This window comes from Spinacia oleracea, chromosome 6 (assembly GCF_020520425.1).
Source record: "Spinacia oleracea cultivar Varoflay chromosome 6, BTI_SOV_V1, whole genome shotgun sequence".
Classification (NCBI taxonomy): domain Eukaryota; kingdom Viridiplantae; phylum Streptophyta; class Magnoliopsida; order Caryophyllales; family Amaranthaceae; genus Spinacia; species Spinacia oleracea.
This window is the reverse complement of record NC_079492.1, coordinates 29,175,659-29,184,419: the sequence shown is the minus strand read 5'-3', so window position 1 is coordinate 29,184,419 and position 8,761 is coordinate 29,175,659. Positions and strand designations below refer to the sequence as shown.

The window sequence follows — 8,761 nt, the reverse complement described above, 5'->3', positions numbered from 1 at the left end:
CTTTAATTAAAATTTTATTAAAAAAAAATCTAAGGATACACCAGGAAATGACATGTATTGATGATGTGTCTTTTAGTGATGTGTCTTTTAGTATATATTATTGATGATTGATTGATATTTCTTTGGTTTATTGAGGACCAAACAATAGAGGTCAAACAATCAATTGTCAAACATCTCTATTATATAAGCCAGCTCCTGAGGATATTTTGGTAAAGTAACTTTTCGTGTCCACTTACAAAATGACCAATATACCCTCCTATCATTGTTCATGAATGGTTGACGAATTGCTGAGCCCCTCACTTTGTCTCACTTTTCTCTCTCCTCTTCTAGGGTTAGAGTTCCTAGGTTTCACTTCCTCGCCGTCATCCGCCTCCTAATCGCCTCCATCCTCATTCGCTTCCTATCTCCGGTCTTCCATCGAGGGCGAGTATTCGGGCGAGAATTTGAAGGAGATCAACAACCGAGGTCACAACCGACGTTCTCTCAAGGATTTCCGTCACAACAGAACGGAGTTTTCTCTCAAATCTCCCAGAACTCCATTGACGCATTCCTCACTAAAATCAGGTCGTTTTCCTCTTTCCTCTCGATTTTCTTTTCTCATTTTCTCATATTATCTGGTGAAATGTTGATTGAAATTCTGGAAAATTTCGCAAATGATTTAATTTTTTATTTCAGTTTTTTTTGGTGAATTCATTTGTTAATGTGTGATTTGTATAAAATCATAATAAAATGTGAAAATTAAATTGAATTAAATAATAGAGATTTATATGAATTCTCGATTGCTTGGGTATTTTGTTTCATTTTGATAAATCCCAATTTCTGGAAATTTGTTGATTAGTCTCTGATTTCCCTGCATTTTGGGGGTTTAATTTCTTGAGCTGAAGTTACCTGCTCAATTTTTGCCTTCCTAATTGAATTAGCCATTTCAATTGCTATGATTTGATATTTTGCTGTAATTTCAATTTGTTTGATCATAATCATTTTGCTAATTTTAGCTATTTTCATCACAATTTACGCGTTCTTTGCTGTTGAAAAATTTCAAAATATTTATTTGGAAGAATTAGGTTGAGATTATTGTCACGGGTTTATCTTTGAAGCTATCAATCATGGACTGAAATCGTGAAATGTTGTTTCTTAATTGGAATCAGACTTAATAATCATAGACATCCAAGACTTATGATAAGTTTTTCTGTATTTTGAGGAAAATCAGAACTGTTTCCTCATGTTGCATAGTTGTTCTCCGGTATGTTTCCTTTGCATCTCAAAATATTAATCACGTGTTTGTCTATTGCAGGCAAGATATTTAAGATCGGCTCTACAGGAATTAGTAGCTTGGGAGGTCACAGCTAGAAACGAACTGAATGCATTAACTGTTCAAGTTTAGAGGTTTCAAATTTATATATGGAAGGTTAGAGGATTCAAATTAAACAAGTTAGTGCAGATTCCTGTTGCCAAATGGCGACCCCCTCCAAAAGTAAGTGGATGCCAGTCTTACAGCTTCATCTTTGATGTACCCACATGCCTTTTCTGTTTATGCATTTATGTGATTCACTACAGATTGGTTCTACTGATTGTTTTATGTGAGGAAATGAGCTCCTCAAGTTTGTATTGCTTCTAAGCTTTCAAGCTTAGTTAAATAATTAATTGTTTCATCTAAGTCTATTATGTTTGCAGTAGCACTAAATCATACTATCATAAACCTGAGGATTGGGTTTGGTTATCAACTTTAGGGGGATTTTTAGACACGGGTTTCCAATGGTGAATTCATGTCATTTTTTGAAAAAAATATCTTACTCTTTTTACATGGACTTTAATTGTTTGTTTTTTTTTCCGGAGAGGAGGATGATTTCTGATTCTAGATTAGCCTATTAGTTTTATGGTGTTGCTTGCCAAGTCTCAAATGTTCTGTCAAAGTCTATTATTTTGACTGAATAGCTTTGTTCAATGAATTGTTTTTAACTTTTCTTTTACGTTTTTGAGTTTTTTTATTCTTTTTTTCTGAATTTTGTATGCTTTTTGATGTGGGTTTTGTTTTTTATTTTGTATTGGGATGTGATTTAGTTTCGGCATGCCTGCCAGTTAAAAAAATATTACTCTGTTTTAAGTTTTTTTTTTTTTTTAAATTTTGCAACCTCATTTCTGAAACCATTATGTTTAATCTCAGGTTTGCATCTCAGAATATATCGTTCTCGCTGATTAAGGAGGTTCAATTCAAGCCTTCCCTGTTGCTAGGAATTGGCCCATTGAAGTTATTGGTGCCATCATCGATTCATCACTGGTGGAAGTTACTTTTACACTCCCTCAACAGATTTGTGTCTTGCTGCTGCTGTCAATTTCAGTTATGTAAGTGATTCTTCATAATTTCCATGATTGAACTCATTCTGATAAATCTTACCTGCATCGATAGCCAATTTTCTGTTTATTTAAGACTGCCATTGTGCCACAGTTATACTACTCCCTTAAAGCATATCAGGACTGTAACAATCAGTCTATTATTGTCTGAGGTAAATATCGGTGTACTTGAGAACTGGCTGAAGGTATAGACAAGGCTAAATCTTTCTTTCTTGAATTGGATTGTATTAACTTTAAAAAAATATTTGAAGAAGGAAAAAGTTTAAACTGTGTAATTAAACTGCAGTGGGGAGAAAAATCTGGTGTATACACCTAATGTACATCTACTGCAGTCCAAACTCCAAAGGTTAATGTCATCTTAATGCAGTAAGAACTAAGATTGACAGCAATTTGCATGTGAAAATATTAGGACTTTCAAAAAATCGCATGTTGGCTGAACTACATTGTCATATACGAAGTATATGTATGTGTTATTTGTGCAGATGTGAAGTTTTTGATGTGTTTGTAGCCAACAGGTAGTCAATCTAATATCGGTAAGAACTAAGAAGTTCTTTCTACTCTGTCTAAGGGAATGAACAACATTGGTTAAGATTATGATGCCTTGCAGGCTCACAGAATCACAACATCATTAAAGAACAATGGATATTTTGGAGACTGCAGTATAGAATATTATGCAATATGCTACTAAATGATTCAGTGGTTTTAGTTCACTCCTTCGATCATTCCCGAAAAGCAAAAACTAAGGTGAGAAAACAAACTCAAACTCTAGGAAACTTATCACATGATATTGAGTTATTCATCTTCTAAGCTTCCATGTATTTATTAATCCATCTTTTACCACTCTCAGGTTTGCATACCAGAATATACCGTTACGTTCTTGCTGACTAAGGGGGTTTCAATTCAAGGCTTCTCCATTTGCTAGGAATTGGCCCATTGAAGTTATTGGCCCATTGAAGCTGTATTAGTTTGACATGCCTGTAATCCTGTTTTAGATATGCGTAAATTTTCTTTAGATGAATTTTATGAACAACTTTTGTGGCATATTTTTTTGGGTGATTAGTTGCAATAAACAGTTAAAGTTCTGATATTATCTCGCACGCATCGCGTGCATATAAGACTAGTGTCTTACATAGACGAAAGATGAATAGTAATGGGAAGAAAGAAAGAGCAATGACAATGGGGTGTTCATCGGTTTAAACCCAGATTGGACCGGACCGACTACCAGAATTTTAATAATTCAAGACTCGGAGATCAGACCGGTTATTTTTGGACTGGACCGGAAAAATTGGTCCAAAACCCGGATCGGACTGGACCAGTTGTAGGCCTATTTCTATATTTTTTTATTTTTTTTTCTACAAAATATGGTAAAACAAAATATACATATAAAAAACCAATTGTTTAAGGTCTTTTTCGAAAGCTAAAATAAAATCACAAATTTAGATAAATATTTTAAGGTGTGAAATGATTAATTTTATACATTTTTAGTAATTTTGAAGAAATAATTTTTATTAAAATGAAAAATTTGATCACTAAAAAATAGTTAACTTTTACATAGGGTAATTTTTAAGCATTTTGAGTTATGGAGTAGTATGATGTAAAATAAATTTATTGTACACCTTATACGTGCAAGGCCTAAAACATCTCACAATATAATAAAGGAGAAAATTAACCTTTTAAATAGTTGATACTAGATTTTAGCCCGTGCGATGCACCGATTCTATTAAATTGTTGTTTAAATAAAACTCCTATGTATCGTATTAGATTAAATTAGTTTTTAATTTTGCATTGAATTTCGTTTTAGATTCATTTTTATTTTTAAATTATGAGAGTGTTTGTTTTTTTAATGAAATTGTATATGCGTAATAATAATAATTAATTAATTAAAATATATACGTGACACTTAATTATTTATCTACGTGGAACTCGAATTTTTTAATTCAAAATTAATTTTAAAATCTTATTTTTCATTGGCTGAAACTAGACCTGTCAAACGGGTCGGTCGGGTCGGGTTGTAAAAAATTATTTTCGGGTTCGGGTTAGATCGGGTCGGTCACTTTCGGGTTCGGGTTTACAAATGCTTGTTCAAGACCCAGAAATTTCGGGTTCGGGTCGACCCAACGGGTTGAGAGATTTTAAAACGCGCATTATATTTTCATTAATTTAGGTGATAAATATACAAAATATGGGCACAAATTAACAAATTTTTCTACACAAGTTTATATTTAGTCAAATTCAACCATAAAATGGCGTATAATTCAAATTAAAATCATATTACACACAATAATAGTAAAAACAGCGTGTTTATTATGCTTAAATTTTCTCATAATCGCATTTATTACTATAAATACAACGATTTTCAATCGGTCGGGTCCAAAACGGGTTCGGTCGGGTTTTGACCCATTACTTTTCGGGTTGCTCGGATTCGGATAAAATCGGGTTACGGGTCACAAAATCTTGTTCAGGACCCAGTATTTTCGGGTCGGGTTCGGGTCGGTTTTCGGGTCGGGTCGATTTTTGACAGGTCTAGCTGAAACCATTAGATTTCCTACGTGGCGCTCTAATATTGGATTAACGTTTGATTTTAAATTGAATTTTATTTATTTTATTTTAGATTAGTGTTTGATTTTGGATGAATTTTATTTTAGATTTATTTTTTAATTATTAGAGTTTTTATTTTAGATGGAGCTGTATATATTACTAATTAATTAATTAAAATATCTACATGGCACCAATTAATTATCTACATGGAAATTGATTTTTTTAATTCAAAAATAAATTAGAAATCTTATTTTTCATTGGCCGAAACCATTAGTAGTCATACATGGCGCTCTAATGATTTAACAAATATGCCTATTGGATTAATGTTTGATTTTAAATTGAATTTTATTTATTTTATTTTAGATTAGTGTTTGATTTTGGATGAATTTTATTTTAGATTTATTTTTTAATTATTGTAGTGTTTGATTTTAGACGAAGTTCTATATAATATTAATTAATAATTAAAATATCTACGTGGCACCTAGTTAATTATCTACGTGGCAATCGATATTTTTAATTCAAAAATAAATTAGAAATCTTATTTTTCATTGGCCGAAACCATTAGTAATCCTATGTGTCGCTCTAATAATTCAGCAAATATGCTTACTTTATATATATATATATATATATATATATATATTAGATTATATATTTTTTTTAGGAAATACTAGTCGAGTCCAAAACCCGATTTGAAAGGGTTTTGGACCGGACCGAAGACCGGACAATGATATTTCTCAACCTGAAAATCGGACCGATTGTCTTCGGTCCGATCCGATCCGATTTTTGTACACCTCTATGTATCATAATAGTTATCAAAATAATTAATGCAAACGGCCAATAAAAATCAAACGAGCAAGAGAATATATCAACAATAGAGTTCAAACAATCAATTGTCAAACAACAAAAGATGAATTGTATTAGAATTGAAGAAGGAAAAAGAGCAATGTATCATAATTATTATCAAAATAATTAATGCAAAAGGCCAATGGTAAGTTAATACTAGTTGATCAAACGAGCAAGTGAATAAACAATAAAGTTCAAACAATTAATTGTTAAACAAGTCTTACATAGACGAAAGATGAATTGTAAGGGAAGAAAGAATCAAAGAGCAATATATCATAATTAATTAGGATATTTTGTCATTTAACGCCTTAAAAAAAACTAGTTTTTGTACACCTTACTTATTTTTTATTGTTTTTAAACACCTTAAAAAACAAAAATATTTAAAAATCGACACCACTTAACGATTTTTGTTAGAAAAAACGTTAGTTTTTAACTATGCTCAAGTTTCCAAGGCGTGATATGGTGGTAAACAACTCCTTCTACCACTAAATTATGCTTTGGAAGCTATAGCATGGTTAAAAACCAACGTTTTTTCTTATGGAAATCATTAATCAGTGTTGATTTACAAATTTTTAGCTTTTTAAGGTGCTTAAATATAATAAAAATTAAACAAGGTGTTAAATTACAAAAACTAATTTTTTTAAGGTGTTAAATGACAAAAAATCGTAATAATTAATGCAAACGGCAAATAATAATAATTAATGCAAACGGAAAATAATAAGTAAACTAGTATTCGGGCCTTATGCACCGGATTATTATGTGAATAACAATTAATTATTAGTTTGCATATTCTTTAATAAAATTATGTTTGAATTTTTTTCACAAGATAATTATTCTATATTATATTGATAGTAATTTTGCAAATTAAGATAACATGTAAAGGCTTATAGCTCAATTGGATAATGCTCTAGTGTTTGAAATTGGAGGTTGCAAGTACGATTCTTATGCAAACTATATTGCTTGTTTTTTAAATGAAAGTGTATTAATAGCACAGACTTATGGATTGAGTGAGAGTGCCATACGACGTGTAGACGTTTGTAGAAACATGACGAAAGATGAATTGTAAAGGAAGGAAGAATCAAAGAGCAATGTATCACAATTATTATGTATCAAATTGCGTAGACAACAAAATTAATAACATTGGCAAAGCACAGTCCCTAATTATGTAAGCACAAGTACTAATTAGTTAGGGATATGGCCCCTATCACCCTATGCAATCATCAACATAAGGTCAAAAGGGTGAACTCTCCCTTTCTTACTTGTTAGAATCCCAAGTTAAAGGTGAAAAATATTCCTCCTACTCTTCTTTTTCATATGCAATGCAACAAAACATAAGAATATTTTAGTTTGATTGTAAGTCAAGAGGACAGTTTAAAAGTTGGTCCTTCAATCACGGGGATTAATTAAAAATAATCCCCACATTGACCATTCTTGGGGATTTCTTGTGTTCCTTAAATCACTAAAAGTTAATTAATTAATACCACAATAAATAATTTACTTTGATTTTTCTGTGGAGTATAAGGTGGACCGTACGTGTTACATGGTTTAAGACAGTTATTATACACATTAAAAGTGGAGTATAAGGTGGACAATTAGTGCAATTTTTTTTTCTCTCCGCAAATGAGGGATAAGGGTAATACAAATTAGTAAATTATAAAAGAAGTCAAAATTATGGAAGAATTCGAACATAAGATATATCATGCACAAAGTCTCAATCTTAACGATTAGGCCAAGATTTATGTAGAACTCGTGCAAGTTCATATGTGAATAGTAGTAGACTACTAGTACTATAATGAATGAAACACAAACTTTTGTCAAGTTTGGCATGTTATGTGTCTATATATTATGCCTAAGCCTAACACTTGATACCAACCTAAGCCGAGTCTTGATCGAGTGTGTTCGCCATCAAAATATAAAATATACTCTCTCCGTTCCGGAATACTCGACCCGGTTTGATCGACACAGAGTTTAAGGAACTTGAATTGACTTATTTAATTTAATAGGTAGTAGTTGATAGTGGAGTATTATTTTAATGTAGTTAGTGGGAGGTGGGTTAAGAGGTGGGGTTGGGGGAGAGTAGGGGTTGAATTTTTAATTATTTTTTGTATGGAGTAGGGGGTAGGTGGATTAATAGGAGTGGAGTGAGAAATAATATAATATTGTTAGAATATTTCTATTTTTAGAAACAGGTCAAGTATTAAGGGACGGTCCGATAAGGAAAACAGGTCAAGTATTCCGGGACGGAGGGAGTAATGGTTTAATGCTTAATAGATGACATACTATCTCCGATTTAAAATGGTTTTTACACTTTCCGTTTTAGTCTGTTTTATAATGTTTTTTACAATCGACAACTTTTGTGTAAGACCATGTTACTGAAAAGATCACTTTGATTGCTTAATTAATTAGTTCCTCATTGCTTAATTAATTGGTTTCATTGCTTACCTTATATAACATCAATGCGGTAATTTATGTAAACTTCCTTATATAAAAGTTTGTACTTTACAATTTGATTTATTTTATTTTTAATGAAAATTTACTATATTATCCTTCTTACCCCACAATATTTACAATTTTCCACTCACCTTTTTTTTTTTTTTGAGGGGTTTTCCACTCACTTTCTCTTACTTCATTCTTTTTTATTCTTATACTCACCCATCTTTTTACATATTTCTCTTATTATATTTATCCATATTTTATTATATTCAAGTAACTTTTCTACTTTTGTCTTATTATTTATTCAGATAGTAGTATTTTTTTTTTTTGGTTACAAATAAGTCATAAAGCCAATTGAATTACAAATGGGAGATGAACAATAAGAAATTAAAACATATTCCGTATACACATATTCTTAGTTTTAACCACTATATCAAAATTTAATCGATAGACGGCGTAGTTGTTGATAACATTGAAAATATGTGTCTCGTGTAGGTAGCTAAATTACCACCTAATAGCTAGCCCTTATTTTTCTTCGTGCTTTGAAGATGATTTAGTCATTACTCCCGTAAAAAATAAAAAAAAACGATTTATT

At 31.3% G+C, this 8,761-nt stretch overlaps 1 long non-coding RNA gene across 1 annotated transcript; it reads left to right on the top strand.

Annotated features, from left to right (window-relative positions):
* The first annotated feature begins 1,297 nt into the window (after positions 1–1,297).
* On the top strand, positions 1,298–3,409 carry LOC130463948 (uncharacterized). The gene is made up of 3 exons (XR_008924180.1): positions 1,298–1,474; positions 2,165–3,096; positions 3,200–3,409. It is a non-coding gene; the product is annotated as an uncharacterized lncRNA (long non-coding RNA).
* Positions 3,410–8,761: the final 5,352 nt, after the last annotated feature.